An 18,510-nucleotide genomic window follows, 5' to 3' on the forward strand; every position below is an offset into this window, starting at 1 on the left:
GTCGGTGTTTTTCAACTGAAAGGGTATATTTCACCCCTAGGTCTATTTCAACCCTGATTCTATTTAAACTCAATCGGTGTTTTTCAACCGAACAGGTCTATTTCACCCCCATATCTATTTCACCCTACATAAATATAACATACATGTATATCACCAAGGGTCACAAAGACAGCAAGTACATAATAAACGGGTTTATTTCACCCTACATACATAAGCATACAGTCATATCAACTAGAATGAAAAAGACTGCTAGCTTCCTACATACATAATCCAGTAGGCCGAGATTGGTGCTTTCGACCCATTAGTATAGTGAAGAAACTCACCTCAATCGGTCAACCAAGAGATCTCACACATGAGTCGCCGGTGCTGAAGTCTTTCCCACTAAACATATCCAAAACCAAACCCTAATTAGCAATTAGGATAAATCCCCCAACCTAGCAAGTCCAAATATCAAAATAAATCCTCCTTTGGTCAAAAGACCATTTTTCCCTTCTAAGTCCTAACAACCTTAGAAACAATAGAAACTAGAAACTCTAAGGTCCGGAGTAGCTCCTACTCACAAGAATCAAGATTATGGGACAAAAGAACATATAAATCAAGAATCTAATGAGATCTAACACATAGACAAGTAAGATTCAAGCTTTATACCTTTTGGAGTTCAGAAATGCAATGTAGATTCTGGAACCACAAGCTTGGGCTTCAACAATCAACAAGCTTGGACTTCTCATTCTTCAAAATGCACCAAAAATACACAAAAGGTTCAAGATTTTCTCTAAGGGATTAGGGTTTCGAGTTAGATGCTCAAGGGGGAGGTGACTGATGATAAGAAGAGCCTCAAGGAGGAAATAAACCCTCGTGTCCATTTAATGAGTTATGCCCTGCGTAACTGGATATCTACGCCCCACGTAGAGCCAAAATTCTCAAAATAAATAATATTAAAAACATGAAGAAATGTACTAGAGAACCGGGTTGTAACATCCTAAAATTTTAAGAAGGGGTTCTTAAATTAATAAAGAAAATAAAAGAAAGATGATTTATATAGTTAAATCATCGAGGAGTAAACATAACATTAGTTGATATGAAGTCTAGAAAGTTAGAAGTGAAAATAATAACATTCTAAGTTGACAAAGTAAGTTGACCAAAGGGGTTGACTCAAGTAATGGGATGGACTAAAAAGGTTACATAATGGATTGAGGAGGGATTCATATGTCAAAGTTTAAGTTAAAAATCACAAATATGAGTTTATGGTAGAAATTGGCAAAATAAGCAAACTTTAGGGACCAAGTGGTAAACTTTTGGAAATAAGATGCATTCCCCTTCCCCATTTTCACCAGATCGTGTTTTGCAAGCAATGGAGGAGCTCTAATGGTGATTTCTTCATGTTTCTACATCTAGGGTTTGATTCAAGTGGAGATTTGAGCATCCAAGCAAAAGAAAGTGGAATCAAAGGCTTTTTAGGTATAATTTATCTTCCCTAACTCTATTTTCGAGTTCATGATTGGTGTTGAATCCCAATGTCGAATTTGGATTGAAATAATGATTAGGGTTTTGGTTTCTAACCTCCCTTGTGTGATTTCAATGGTTCCAATCTCAAATCAATCATTTAATTGATGGTTTTGGTGATTTGGGTAAAAAGTCAATCATGAACCCTAGAAAATCCAAAATTGGGGATATTGCAACTGATGATGAAATGGGATTGGATTCTATGACCTAGATGATATTTCATAGCAACACATCCAATTAAAATGCTCAAATTCATCGAGGATGGTGGAATCAAGTATAAACTTGGATTTGTATTGATTTGGGAGAAAGTGTGATGATAACAATGTAATCCTTTATATGTGAGCATTTGATGAGTATATGATACTCATAAACATCAGTTGATGCTAATAACATGATTTTAATGCAAAAACAAGAATATTTAAATGATACATAGTTGAATTTATGGAGGGTGATTGATTATTATTCCTGGCAGATGAAGTCGCATGAGGTCTGGTATCTGACGCATGATCTGGAGTTAGGGGCGGTGTTGTTTTCCCTCAAGATTTAGTGGCATTGTATGTATGGGTTCTGGTGTACCATTTACATGGATCATAAGAGTTTGAGGTATCTCATGGATCAACCAAATTTGAATATGAGACAACATAGATAGCTTGATGTGGTTAAGGATTATGACTGCGAGATTCTTTATCACCCGGGGAAAGTAAATGCGGTCATGATGCTTTGAGCCGTAAGTCAGCTAGTTCTTCTGCGGGGAGCTTATGTATGAGGATATCTATCGATTCACCGCTTTTGGATTTGATCAGGCGGGCTCAGACTGATATAGTCTAGAATTAAAACTAAAAACAGGAGAGAATCAAGGGCGAGATTGATAGGTTTTCTATCGATAGTCATGGTTTATTGCCCCGGTGTGGTCGGGTTTCGGTACTAGATTTTGGTGGGATCAGGCAGACTGTGTTGGAGGAGGCACATAAGTCCAGATTTTCGATACACCCTGGAGCCACCAAGATGTATCGGGATTTGAGACTTAGTTACTGGCAGTTGTGTATGAAGAGGGAGATATCCTGGTATGTTGAGAGGTGCTTGACCTATCGGATGGTCAAGGCCTAGCACCAGAGGCCGCATGGAAAAATTCAGCATTTGGAGATTGCCATGTGGAAATGGGAACAGATCACCATAGATTTCATCACCAATTTACCTTGGATGGATAAGGGATTTGATGTGATTTGGGTTATAATGGATCGTCTGACCAAGAGTTCCCATTTTCTAGCTATTCAGGAGAGCTCCTTGGCCGAGAAATCGGTCGATGTTTGTGTGCGCAAGATTGTCACTCGGCATGGTGTTCCAGTTTCCATTGTATCTGATAGAGATGTTCAGTTCACTTCTCAATTTTGGCAGAGGTTCCACGAGGAATTAGGTACGAGGTTGCACTTTAGCACTGCTTATCATCCATAGACCGACGACCAGAGTTTTCTTACAACAACAACTATCACTCCACTATTGGCGTGCCACCATTTGAGCTTCTGTATGGGAGGAAGTGTCGTACCCTAGTCTGTTGGGAAGAGGTCGTGATGGGTTTTGAGCATTACAACAATCCTATGGTGCACATGTAAACCCTAAAGCTTTGGATCTAGGTTTCTCCAATTGTACATGCAAATCATCCAATGCTTGTAACCCTAATTCTAGCATACAAAAAATGAAATACAATAACTAAAACAAGTTTAGATGATTACCTTTCAATTGTAACAAGAATCTTCAACCCTTGAGAGCTTTAGTATCAAAAGTGTAATACCTCTAATCGATCACAAACACCAAGGCAAGTTGGATGATCTTTGGAGAGAGGGGAAGGAGTCTCAAAATCGGCTCTTGATCTCTAGGGTTTAAGGTGTTGCCGATTTGTGAAGCCTTGGGATCCTTTATATAGGTGAGCTGCTAGGGTTTCATTCAAAACCCTAATTGGATTGCTTAGGCCTTAAGCAGTCCAAAGGAACCTTCCAAAATGAGGCCTTGGACGAATTCAAGGTGGGCTTCCCTCTTTGATTTCATCCACCCCTTTCTAAGGGATCCTCAGCCCAAAATCCAATTATCTTATAATTGCAATTCCAGTCCCCTAGGTTTAATTAATATCTTTTGATCACAAAATTAATTTCTTAATTAATTCTTCACCAATATTAATCAACCAATATGATTTCTTTTTTAAGATATTATTCATATAATATATTAATAAACCATAATAACCTCTTTCTCCATTAATCATCCAGTCAAGTTGCTCAGGTGAAGGCAACCCAAAAGGACCATGCTACAACCGGGTCAAATACATACCAAATATAGTTATGGGCTTAGACACCTAATCCAACAGGTGGGTCACAGGGTCATGGGAAAGACTGAGGTGGTTCTCTGGACGATAGAGCTTATCCAGCAAATCAGACAAAGGTTACAGACAACTCAGAGTCGGAAAAAGAGTTATGATGACAGGCATCGATCGGAGTTGGAGTTCCAGGTCGGCGATTTGGTTTTACTGAAGGTATCACCCTGGAAGGGTGTAATACGCTTCAGGAAGATAGGCAAATTGGGGCCCTGTATATTGGGTCGTTTCGAGTGATTACCAGGGTTGGAAGGGTAGCCTATCGACTGGATTTGCATGAAGAGCTCAGTTAGATTCACAACACCTTTCACGTCTCTCAGCTACAGAAGTGTGTAGTTGATGATTTAGCAGTGGTTCCTTTAGATGATATTCAGGTTGATGATCACCTAAACTATGGTGAGAGACCAGTAGAGGTTTTGGATAGGGAAACGAAGGCCTTGTGCAACAAGGTGGTTCCATTAGTCAAAGTTCAGTGGCAGCATCGGAAGGGTTCCAAATGGACTTGGGAACCCGAGGTAGAGATGCGGGAGAAGTACCTTAGTATCAAATTTATTTGAAAAAATTGGTCCTTTGGCTCTTTAAATGAAAACTACGTATGTGCCTAGTACATTGGGCGTACTCCAGCTTACAATGGGCATAAGTGGGTGAGGGTCAAACCCTAAATTTTAGGGTTTGGACCCTATTTAAGCATCATTATCTCTTCAAGACCTTTTCCCTCATCAACCTCCATCTTCCAAAACGTCCCTTCGCAAACCCTCATCCTTTATGTGTGCATTTTAAGCTTGATAGTATGCTTTTGGTGATCTTGAAGGAAGAAAAAAGATGTTGGAAGCTCAAGGCATCTTGGATCCAGAAGTATCTTGCCCTCAAGCTTCATTTAAAGGTATAAAGCTTGGATCTTGATGTGTTATTTGCTTAGATCTTGTTAGTCAAGAAGTTGTATGCATTTTTTGTCCCATAGTTTAGTCTAATAGAGTATGAGCTACTCCAAGACCTTGAAATATAGTTTCCTGTAGTTTTGAGCTTATAGATTCAGAAAAATAAGAGCTTGGACACTCTCATTAAGCCATGCAAGAGTTTGGGAGTTTGCATGAATTTTGGACCAAGTATTTGAGTTTTTACCCTATTATATGCATGCAAATGGATAAAGTCAGAGACTTTATCCATTAAGACGTCCCTTGATATATGGATCTGAAGTTTGGTGCTTTGACTTAACGAAATAAGAGCTTCATCGAAAAGTTGAGATTCAGCTCTGGTATGTTGGGCGTACCTGCAGGTATGTTGCACGTACCAGGGTTCGAGCCCGTAGATTGTGAAAGAACCCTCTACATTGGGCGTAGAGGGGAGTACGTTGGGCGTACACATCCTATAAGGGATCTTTGACTTTTTGACCTTGACCTTGACCAAGTTTGACTTAGGGGTATTTTGGGTATTTTGAGAAGTAGTTTCAGACTAGGACATTGTTGTTGTATAGGTGACCTGTAGAGTTGGCATTTAGAGCAACGTTCTTTTTTGCTATCATTTCAGACTGTGAGGTGAGTTTTCCTCTCTATACTTGTGGGTCGAAGACACCAAGGCTAGCCCACTAGATTTTGTATCCTGGTATATTGGATTGATATTATGCTAAGTATGTGTTAGATTGGTAGATCTGTATGATTACATGTATTCACTGAGTATGCATTAGATTGGTATATTTGTATGATTACATGTGTTGCTGGTTATTGATTGTTATCGTATATGTTGACATGTTATGATTTGCTGGGTTGAGGTGGTCCTGCTTTGTGCTGAAGGACAAGATACTCGGGGCGGTCCGAATAGCCCGAAGGCCCGTGCGGCGATCCAGATAGGATGTAGGCCATGCGAGGTGGTCCAGTCAGGCTGAAGGATCATATATGCACGTGGTTATCTGTATTGGTTGTGTGTGGTACTTTGGGGGAACTCACTAAGCTTTGGCTTACAATTTAAGTTTTATGTTTTAGGTACTTCAGACGATCAGGGAAAAGCAAAGGCATTATTGTACACATCCTTTGGTGATATATTTTAGAAATGTTTTGATACGTTGATTTTGGAACATTTGTACTTGATCTTGGGTTCTTATGATTTGGGTTTGATTGAAAACAATGATTTCTATTTAATTAAAAATGAAAAGTTTTATTGTGATTTTGGGATGTTACAATGTGATGAGCGAAGCTAATAAAAATAACAAGTTCCAATTTCATAAACAAAGTAGAGAACACAGGCGAAATACGAAGTTGGTAGAAAAAGAAAGATTTGATCGAAGTCGGCGTTGTTCAAGAACAAAGGCAACTATGTGCTAAATTAAATGCAAAATGACGATTGATGAAACACAAACCTCAATTTTCATTTTTAGCGATGTGGTTCCTTTTTTCGAAAGAAACAGAAGATGGAGATACGATGGAGACGGTTGCCAAGCGGAATGGTGGTTCTCACGAACCTAGATACGATGTTCAGGTAATAAGCTGCAAACAGAAGTCATTAATTGAATCAGATGTCGAACATAAAACAAAAAGTAACAAAGAACAAAAACATCAACATAATTTTACCAAGAATAAGGGGACGAATGGAGAAAATCAGACCTTCCATCGTCGATTTGTGTTGTTTTTCATTAATCGATGGAGTAATTCTCTTCTCTCAATTTTATTAACAATGAAGAGAAAGAAAATAGGGAAAACCAAACTAGAAATATGACCTGAGAAAAATAAAAATAAAATTTAGAAATAACAAGCAGAAAGAATCGGTGAGAAGAGGTGATGACAATGCCACTAATAGGCAAGAAAAGACAAATAAAAAAGAAAAGAACGAAATTTGAAAAAATATAGGAAATGTTGGGCTATAAGCAAACAAATTGTACTGTTCTAAAATATGTTTAAATTATATATATATATATATATATATATATATATATATATATATATATATATATATGATGAGAATAATATTCTCTAAGATCGGTAGATTCAAACAGATATCAATAAGACAATAATAAGTAATAGAAACGATAAACACCACTATGAATCAAATGAGTGTCGAATGATTAATCTGCTCCACCTCAGAAGAATTCAATGATAATTGCTACTATAGAGGTGTGCTAGGGTTACAATACAAGATCTGTAAAATAATAATCAAGAAGCGTAATCAATATAATGCATGCATGCACTATATATATACTAAACCCTAAAAACAAAACACGGCTGGACAGGCCCAGACCGAGTATACAAATAGACCTAAGAGCTAAGCCCAATGACGCAACCTCTTAGACTCAACAATCTCCCCCTTTGCGTCAATTGGGGCGAGAGATCAAGTTGGTTGAGCAAGAGTGCTTTTCTTCACCGTCTTGAATAACTTCGGTATGATAGCAAGAAGAGTTTGGCGAAAAGAAATGTACCACCGAAGCATATCCATAAAGTTCTTCTTATCATTCTCACTGTTCTATTTACACCTCTGTATAATATCAATAATGTGCTCGAAACATGCAGTGGAGAACATGTGTTTATCTTCGAGAGCGAACAAAAATTTTTGACCTTCGCCTCGAGTGAACATGACGGTGTGATATTTTGAATCAATTTTGCCTATCTGCATTATGTTCACACCGCCAGTCTTCCCAATCGGTTTGATAGTTGGCTTCCTCCTTAAAACGTTTGCAATCTCATGATCCATCTTTGCAACCTCAATGATGTAAGAGGCTAACATTCTCTTGATGTGATCAATAATCGGCTCATACTGATCTTGATCAGTCAGCAAAATGTTGTTGAGAAGGATCCAATCAAGTGGATTCATATTCGGTAGATCGGCCAATGAGATCATATGGACCGAATTTTCTGATCCTCGGGTCACTTTGAATTTGACATTTAAAAATGAACCTGCAGGAGTCGGTTTCAATACCTTAACTGATGTAATCTTTTGAGCGCTCCATGTCAAGTATTGTGGTTGGGAGAATTCAAGATAGTAATTGATTAGATCTCGATCAACCTTCGGATCAGGAGAAGGAACGTTGGCAATTGAATCGAAACAGTGAAATACAAATGCTTTTCGGGTGATAGGCATGTCAAATTGAGAATCCTTTGTATTCTCACAGCCAAAAGAAACGAATGGTTCAAGCCAATGAGTGCTAGGGGACTCAATCGCTTCCTTGATCAATTTCTCCAATGACCACAGTGGAAAGAGAGCTTGTCTACAAACCAAGGTGTCATGAGCATCTTTCTCTCTTTTCTCCCTTTCTTCTTCAGTTTCCTCTTCTTCAGCACTCTGACCCATAATACCCTTGGCTTTGTCCTTCACACTAGGACCCGAAGCTTCATTACCCTTCGGATTAGTGGTAACTTTCAGAATTGTAGAAGGTTGTTTGGGAGGGTTTTGCAGATCTTCTCCCCCTTGTTGCGGAGTAACAATCGGCTCCGTAACACCCTTAATTCGGCTCAAAATTTCGAGAGCAGGAGGTAACTTCTCAGTTAAGTGGTTTCGAACTGAGAGAGTTAGAACCGAATCATGGGAATTGACCAGATTGGAGAGAATGGCAAAGACATCAGAAACACAGCTTTTGAGGACATCTCGCTCCATCTTTAGTGAATCAATCTCCTTATTCGCCTGGGTTAGCTGAACAAACTGAACTTCAAGCAAAGTAGTTTTGCGAGCAAGTTCATCCATAATTTTGTTCTCCATGGCAAGGTCAGCTTGAAGTTTGTCAAGGCGATTGGTGATAGAGGACAGAAGAGTGGTTAAATCGGCTTGAAGGTTGGTTCACACCAAATCAAATTTGTCTTTCTCAGCCTGAAGAGATTTGGAAAGCGACTCAATGGCATTGTTAACCTTGTTGGCGTTAGTCTCTGCAACTCCTTTAATAGAATCCAGAAGAATCTTTGCATCTGAAATTAATGTGGCTACGTATTCTGATGCTCTCTGACATGACAAAGTGGAGGCATCCACAACCTTGGTTGCCTTCTGGATAGACTCATCATGCTGTTTGAGGGATGTTTCAATTAGGGCTCGAACAGCAGTATTCGAGTAAGCTGATGTGGAGGAAGAGAAAGATGAAGCGAGCAGCTTGTCAAGTTTTTCATTTAGATCTTTTAAGTGTCGCTTTTTAAGGGGATCATCATCATCACCCTCACTTTGAACTCTATAAGGGCTGTAGTAATAAGATTCAAATTCAACATCTGCTCCACTAAGAACTGGGAAAGAGTCTGTGGAAGGAGATGGGGAAATGGGTTTGGAAGTGACAGGGGTTTCGGTTCATGAGGTAAGTGCCCCCATATCAGATACGTTGACACGAACCGGAGGTTCGGGTGTGTTGGTTGTTGTTGAAGTTGCGTGAGTGAAGATCGGTGGAGGGAGAGGTGCAGTGAAGGTAGGTTGAGAAGAAGCAGGTGGTGGAAGTGGTGCAATGGAAATAGGTACTGTAGTATGAGATGGAGAAGGAGGAGGAATTGGAATTGAATCATTAAGTGGTACCTTGGGAGATGGAGAACGCGGAGGCGTATCTCCTCTCGGCGATCCTTCAAGGTGAGCATCTTCACCTTCGGCTGATTTCTCTTAATCGTGATCGGAAGGAACGAAATCTGAATCACTAGGCGTATCTTTCTTCGGTTTTCTTGCCATCTTCTTCACCTTTCGCTTCTTTGGTTCAGAAGAAGCTGCTTGTTCGGCCTTACGTTTTTTGGGCGTAGAGGCTTTGGAGGATTGACCTTCTTTCTCCGGCTTCTTTTTATCAGGCTTCTTCCCACGTTTTGCTGGCCTGTCAGCTTCATCAAGGGATTTCTGCATCTCGGGAGTGAGTTGTCTCGGTCCTGAAGAAGGAAGGTTTTTGTATTCCCTAATGACCTTGCTTTGGGCAGAGACACACCGATACATTGATTCAGGAATAGAACCAACAAACAAGAATTTGGTTGGATCAGAGACAATGATCTTGGTGGTGTGGAAGGTGCCAATTGACGATCTCAGTGCATCATCCATGATAGGAGCATTAAACTTCTCAATGGCCCGTTGAGTGAAAAGGGTCCAAAACCTGCCACTGGAGATTTCAGAGTGTCGAGAAGAAGAAATGAGGCTTTGTACCAGTTGGGACCATAAAATGGATCCATATTCCAAGTTGATGTCGTGATAAAGACCACAGAGCAAGGTCATGAATGCCTTGCTAGCCCCATCTGACCCAGCAACCCTTTCAGCAAATGCCTTGAAAAGAAGGGTAAATAATCCATTCCACTGTGATGGAAGGCAAGATTTCTTAAACTTGGTCACCGTTGTAAGAAGATCAGTATACCCCATATCATAAAACATTGTGAAAAGCTGAGTCATGGATATGGAGTCAGGATTAACCAAGGAATCATCAGAAGCTAGCCCTAACAGGGAGCAAAATCGTACTCTGGAGACGGAAGTTTTGTGATTGAAAATCTCAAAGAAAATGTGTTCCTTACTTTTGTCATAAGAAGTTGTTGTATAGACTTGAGAGAGAAAATACATCGGAACTGATTCCACCTGGGTCATAGCGATCACGAGTGGTGAATATTTGAGGCATTCAACCACTTGGAGTATATAAGGATCATAAAGAAAAGGATTCATATCGATAATCAGGTTATGGTTGGGCTTGATGGACAACAGAGAGGATGAGGCAGTTTGTTCATGAACGGATGAAGATTCAGCCATTGTTGCAGGTGTGAAGAAGAAGATGAATAGTAGAAATTCGCCGGTGTGTTCTTGAGAGAGTTTGGAAGTGGTAAAGTGGTACAAAGGGTGTGAGAAAACCTTATATACCATTTCCAGGAGAGAGAAAGAATATGTAGTAATGATGATTCGATCTTCTGAATCGGCGCCTGAATAAGCGCGATTTGATAGATGTGTTTCCCTAGGAAGACGTCATCAGGCGTGATGTTAGGAACTGTTTCAAATTCACGCGCCCGTTGTAAATCTTATCCAATAACTCGGTTTGAAATCTTATCTTGTTACCGTCTTTTCAACTTCGAAAACTTTTCAAATTCTTTTTCAAAGCGTGACAAGCCCTTTCGCTTCATATAAGGCTGGCAATGTCCGCGCCTTAACATAGTGTACCACCATAGCATTTACAACCGAAGCATCAAATCTGAAAAATTTCCATTAGTACCACGAACAAGAATTGGGAAAATTATAAAGATCTTCGTGCAAGAGTGTGCCAATAGAAAGAAATAAAGCAAAGTATTTGTGGGATTTAAGTGATGTCTATTTAGACACGAAACTATGGATCCCGGGCACGAATCGCTTCCTTCAAAGTCAAGAGAGACTTAGAAGTGTCTGTGTGGTTTCCCGTTGAAATACGATCAAATGTTTATTAAGAAACATTGAAAGGCATCTTTTCAAATTTAAGCTATAAGGGGTGGCTTAGCTTCAACCGAACTTCAGTACTTAACGTAAGACCGAAAGTTGGATGAAGTACTTGTGAGACCAGTGTGGCCTATTAAACAAGTAGGTTAGATAATATATTCAGTGACTTGGTGATATTTATGTTGAAATCTTAAAAAAATAAAAACTGGATCTTTTGGGAAGAAAAGTCTTGCTGTTAGACAAATTCATAAAGATCACACAAAAATAAAAAGATTTCAAGGTACAGACCATCAAAGTGGTTTCGTTAATTCATGGGTAAAGAACTAGAACTTTGGAGTGTTCACCGTCAATTCGTTTAAGGCATTGGATGTTGGGTCTCACTTAGCACGTTGGTAAAATGAAACTAAGATCATCAACACAGATGTTGTGTAACCATAAACCTCAGTGGTTAATGTTGAGAGTCTCAAGGGTTACGATTATGAACCGAAATGAGATGGAGAAATAAGAATAGGTGGTTAAAGAACCGAAAGTACCTCTGCTATTAAAGACGGACCAAGCAGATAACTCGTAACTCAATGTGAGAAGAGTAAGGTAGCTCATGACATAAGTGATTTTATCAGCCTGATTGGGAAGAATTGATTTGTGTATATCAAATCAGTAAGGCATCACTTGAAGTCTTGGAGGCTTCGGTCGACATGCAGCAGCATGCTTCTAGGGACACTTAGCTAGTACATAGATAAAGAGTGTTATACCTGTCCAATCTCCATCATTTGAATGATCCATGATACCTTTCAGTGATATTTTTGGTATTTCTGATTTTTATAAAAAGCAACAAGAACAATATATATATATATATATATATATATATATATATATATATATATATATATATATATATATATATATATATATATATATATATATATGGATTTTATGAATTTTCTGAAAAAGAAATAAAAACAGAAAGGAAAATATTTTTGAGTTTTATGAATTTTCTGAAAAAGAAATAAAAACAGAAATGAAAATATTTTTGAGTTTTATGAGAAGAAATGAATTAAGAAAAGATATACATAGTGTACAAAGTATACAACCAAAACTTCACCTAAAAGTAGTGAAGCGAAATGGACCGAGCGTTCGGTTGATTTCGGTTCCCGAAAAATCAGGAGCCGAAATAGACCGAGAGTTCGCTCTATTTCGCGTTCGGTCCATTTCGGTTCCCGAAAAATCTGGAGCCGAAATAGATCGAGCGTTCGCTCTATTTCGCTTGTTCAATTTTAATTAGGCGAAAGCAGTTTCGGTACTGATTCAGCTTCCATCATTCCTAAGCCTTGGAGTATTTTGTTAAAACTTACTTCAGGTAAGGCTTTCGTGAATATGTTAGCTAGTTGATCAGCAGATCTAACAAAGTGGATTTCCACATTACCATCTTCAACATGATCTTTGATGAAGTGGTATCTCAGTGCTATATGTTTCGTTTTGGAGTGTTGCACTGGATTGTGACATATCTGAATAGCGCTTTCTGAATCGCAATAAAGAGGAATCTTCTTCATATTCAGCCCATAATCTCTTAATTGTCTTTGGATCCAAATGACATGTGAAGTACAAGATGCTGCAGCAATATATATTCAGCTTCGGCTGTAGAGAGTGAAACGTATGTTTGTTTCTTGGACTGCCAGCTGACAAGTTTACTATCGAGTAATTGACATCCGCCTGTAGTGCTCTTTCGGTCCAAACCGCATCCTCCAAGATCAGCATCAGAGAATGCTTGAACGAAAAATCCTGATTTAGCAGGATACCACAGACCGAGAGATGAGGTTCGCTTCAAATATCTGAAGATGTTCTTGACAGCCACCATATGAGGTTCGCGTAGATTAGCTTCGAACCTGGCACAATAACAAACAAAAAACATAATATCTGGTCTACTAGCTGTTAGATACATTAGAGACCCTATCATTTGTCGATAGAGGTTTATATCAACAGCCGGTTTCTCCAAAGATGGTGTTAACTTCGTTCCAAATGCCATAGGAACCTTTACTTTGGAATCTCCCATCATGCCAAACTTAGTCAGTAGGGTCTTCGTGTAAGCCTCCTGATTGATAAATATGCCTTCGGGTCCATGTCTAATATTCAAGCCAAGGAAAAAGTTAATTGGACCCATTGAGCTCATCTCAAACTTAGTCTCCATCAACTTCCTGAATTCAACTGTTAGGCTGAGATTTGTGGAACCGAAGATGATGTCATCGACGTAAATCTGGACGATCATTAAGTGGTCACCCTCTTTCTTGCGAAAGAAGGTTGCGTCAACCGAACCTTATTTAAACTTGGACATTTTTAGAAATCGAGTAAGGGTTTCATACCAGGCTCTAGGAGCTTGCTTCAAACCATAGACGGCTTTATCCAGAATATGGCAATGATCAGGATACCTTTCGTTCACGAAACCCGGTGGTTGCTCAACATATACAGTCTCCTCTAGTTCTCCATTCAGGAAGGCGCACTTGACATACATTTGAAATACTTCACAGTTTTTATGTGCAGCATATGCCAGAAAGATTCGCACTGATTCTAACCTTGCTACAGGAGCGAAGGTTCCTTCATAGTCTATACCTTCTTCCTACAATATCCCTTCACAACCAACCTTGCTTTATTATGAATCACATTCCCTTCTTTGTCCATTTTGTTTCTAAAAACCCATTTAAGCCAACTACAGATGCATCCTTTGGTGTGGGAATTAATCTCCAAACTCGATTTCGCTCAAACTCATGGAGTTCGTCTTGCATTGCCTGTACCCAATCGGAGTGATCGAGTGCAATATTAACCGTTTTTGGTTCTATTTTCAAGACGAACGAATTAAACATGCAAAATTCTACTTGAGAGAACAGAGCAGTTTGCTTCGCTTTTATTTGAGACCGAGTAAGAACTCCCTCAGATGATTCACCGATTACTTGAGTTTTTGTATGATCTCTTGTCCATTTTGTGAGAGGAGGGTAGTTTGGATCATAGGCAGGATCCAATTTGGCATTTATTTCCTCTTCCAATTCTGATTAAGTATCCGAATCATCATTCGTATTATGATTCTCCCCCTCGAATGATGAGACGGTTTCAACATCAGGTTCAGAATGCTCCCCATCGAATGAAACTTCATGGGTCTTTGCTGGTGATGGATTTTTCCCCTGGAAAGACGAATCAGAGTTATCTGATGTGGATGAACCCTCCCCTGGAATGTAGAACTTTCTTTTGGAGGTTCGCTTGGACCTGGCTGTTCGGTTGGTCCTAGATGTTCGCTTTCCATTTCTTTTGCTGCTTCATCGATAATTTTCTTCAAGTTGTCGATCTTGTTGTCAGCTGCCTTTGTCTTAGAATGAATTGCACTCTCTGGTTCATCAAAGAGCAACATGTATTCATCAAATAGATTGGAAATTGGAACCGAGACTTGACCTGATTTTGGAAAGATTTCCTCCGTTGGTCCTTTGCTTGATTGAAGTTTCTTCACGTAATCATCATCAAAGGTGACATAGTAGGTTTCCTTAATTTTCTTTGAACGTTTATTTAGAACCCTATATGCCTTTGAAGTTAGCGAGTAACCAATAAAAATCCCTTCATCTGCCTTTACATCGAACTTGTTTCGGTTCTCTTTGGAGTTGAAAATAAAGCACCTTGAACCGAAAACATGGAAGAACTTGACATTTAGCTTACGATTATTCAAGATTTCGTATGGAGTGATGGAAAATCTCTTATTGAGGAAGGATCGGTTCTGGGTATAGCAGGCAGCAGCAATTGCATCTGCCTAGAAGTATAAAGGTAAGGAGGCGAAACTGAGCATGGTTCGGGCTGCTTCACACAAAGAGCGGTTTCGCCTTTCAACTATGTCGTTCTGTTGTGGAGTGTAGGGAGCGGAGAAGCCGTGAGACACTCCCTTATCAACAAGAAATTCTTCGAACTCTTGATTTTTGAATTCCAACCCATTGTCACTTCGGACATTTCTAACCACCTTTCGCAATTGAAGTTCCACTTGCTTTATAAATGCTTTGAGCTTTGGAGTCGCCTCTAATTTCTGTTTAAGAAAGAAAACCCAGGTGAAACGTGAAAAGTCGTCAACAATTACTAAAACGTACTTACTATCACCGATGCTTTCGATTGCTGAAGGACCACACAAGTCGATGTGTAGAAGTTCAAGTGGTTCGATAATCTTTGTGTTAACACGTGTGGGATGACTCTTTCGGCTTTGCTTTCCCATCTCGCATGTTGTGCACAAGTGTTCCTTATCAAATTTGAGAAGTGGAAGTCCTCGTACATGATCACTGATAACCAACTTGTTGATATCCTTAAAGTTAAGATGTGAGAGCCTTCGGTGCCATAGCCAACTTTCGTCAGAGTGTGCTTTCGTTAAAAGGCATATAGATGGCTTTCCTCGAATTGGGTTAAGATTTAGAGGATACATTTCTCCTTTTCACTTGTATTTTAACAGGACAATCTTCGTCTTCTTTTCAACAATCTCCGAACCTTCATCATCGAACGAAACCTTCAAGCCAGTTCCCACAACCAGTTGAGAGACACTGATGACATTGTGCTGCAATCCCTCTACATATGCTACCTTTCGTATTGAGAATTCACCGTTTGTGATCATTCCGTAGCCTTTGATCGTGCCATATGAATTATTCTCGTATTTGACACATCCACCATCCTTAAGGGCCCGAAACTCCCTTAGCTCTTCCCTCCTTCCGGTCATGTGAAGTGAGCAGCCACTATCAATGTACCATTCGTCGTCGAACTGCTCGTCACTTATAATCTGCAAAAATTAAGCAGATTTAGGAACCCAAAGTTTCTTGGGTCCTTGTGAGCCTTTTATAGGATAGGGAATTGCAATAGAAAGATCAACCAAATGTGTTCTTTTTATTAAAGTGGTTTCATCTTTTCTTTTGATGGAAAAAACCTTGATTTTATTGTTTTCTTGTTTTGGTTTATTTGAATCAGACTGTGTATTTTTGTTTTGATTCTCATTTAAACTAGTCTTTAGATTCCTAGTGTTAGCTAACGTCTCCTTGGCATGAACTTCAGAGTGCGAGACTAGCTTGTCACAACTAGCATTTTAGCTAGGAAATTCTATTCCTGCGTAACCATTCAACTATTGTAAATCATATACTCTAACTAAATCTCACTCAATGCTCATTTAGATTCATCAATTATGTTCATCAAAGAGTCTGAAGCCCTAAGAACCATGGTTTGAGTCCATGTTGGACTAGGATTTCCTAATTGGGCCTAATGGACCAATAAGCTTCCAATACAACCATTTTGGGCTTGGAAACCCTATTTGGGGTCTAATTGGACCCACTTCCATAAAACTTAGCATTTTGGGCCATTTTGGGTACAAAATAAATTAGTTTACCCTTAATGGGCCTGATTGGGCCATTAATGAATTAATTTGCCCTAATGGGCCATAAACTCCCTTTTTCTTTCAAAATGGGCTGTGAGCTATCTAATGAGCCTATTGGGCCGAAAAATAATCATTGGGCCTCATGATCTCGAGTAAAGGCAAGTCAAGGCCCAAACTACTCCATCCTTTCTCCTAGCCCAAGAACCCTCGGCCCATCATAAAAAAAATGAAAAATGAAATGGAAGGGGGGGGGGGAGTTGACTTTGGAGATGCCACCTCCATAATACTCACCATGTATCTAGGCATGGTCTCTCATATTCCTATGCAAGTCACCTCACTACCTCACTCCCCTCTCTTCTTCTACTCTTGGCCGAAGGCAAAAACACACACACACACACTTTTTCAAAACACTCTCCAAACACTCTCAAAGATTATCCTCCTTCCTCCAAGATCTCGAAAATTTGCTAGAGTTCTAAGGATCTTCATCAAGTCATTCCAATCTTTGGTAAGTTTTTGTCAAACACAAGTATCTTCTTCCATCTTAACATGAAAAACTCCTTCTTACATAGTTTTATTCCATGATCACACCTTTGAAGCTTAATTAGCTCGAGATCCACTTCAAGGTGTTGCTAGGACCAAAAATCCTTTCCACTTCTTCTTCAAAAACCGAAACTTCAAGCAAAGGTGAGTTCATACCCCCTTGTTTTTGGTTTTTATATGATTTTTGGGGGAGAATGCAAGTAAAATGTGTAGATCTATGTGTTATATGCATGTTTTGGGTGAATTCTTAGTTTATTGGTAAAAATATGTTAGATCTTAGCAAATCTTGAAATTTTAAGTAATATTGAACAAATATCTATGAACTATGACATTATATACATCACATTATCAAGCCAAAAGTGATTACATGTTTAAGATACAAAAGATTTCAACAAAAACCTTGTTAAAGGTCAAAAATTGTCAAGAAAACAAAAGATAAGGGCAAAAAGTGACATTTATGTTTTTATAGGGACCAAACAGGTCCTACTTGTATAAAAAGGGATTTTTATGATAAACATACTTCCCAAAGGGCCAAAAATGTTAACTTTAGCTTAATGGGCCAAACTTTTGGGCCTCACGGTTTTGGGCCCAAATTTGCGAAAAGGGGAAAGTTTTGGGACTAAAAATATTATTTGAGCAAAATTTGAGTCAGAAATGTAAATAAACCAAATTTAGGGGTAAAAATAACATTTATTTCTAAATTGGACCAAAAATGTAACTTTTATCAAAATTAGGCCGAAAGTGTAAATCTTTACAAACAATGGGCTGAAAATGCACATGTCTGCAAAACTGGACCTTAAATGTCAAAATATATATATTTGGACTAAAAACGTGAATTTCTAGACATTGGGACAAAATTACAATTTTTTACAAATTATGGACTAAAGTGTTATTTTTACAAACTTTGGGCCTTAATTGAAAATTTTTTGGAACTTCTCAATCAAGAACATCGTTTTCACAAAAGAGGACTTTTATTATATTTAATTCAGTAAATCTCGAACTAAAACAAATATCGAAATGATAATAAATGGACGTAATACAACGATAACAAATTTATTGAGCCTAATATTCACGTTACGTGGCCAATGGGCCTTAAGGGCCCATTCAAGTGTATATTGAGCCCAATATTTTCCATGACATGTTTATTGGGCCTTGCGACCCATTTACATGTTAATTTGGGCCTGAGTTAGGGGCCACATGTTTGTTGGGCCTTTGTGGTCAATTTACATGCCTATTGGGCTCAAATTACCCACTTACATGTTATTGGGCCTTTGTGACCCATTTACATGCTAATTGGGCTTGGACTGAAACTTACATGTTTAGTAGATTGAAATTATACCTTTACATTACTATTGAACTTCGTATACTTACGTATGTACCTTTGGATTTGATAACATACAACATACACGTAAACAATAAACAT

Source organism: Lactuca virosa, chromosome 7, assembly GCF_052849685.1.
Source record: "Lactuca virosa cultivar CGN04683 chromosome 7, Lactuca_virosa_CGN04683_v6, whole genome shotgun sequence".
NCBI lineage: Eukaryota > Viridiplantae > Streptophyta > Magnoliopsida > Asterales > Asteraceae > Lactuca > Lactuca virosa.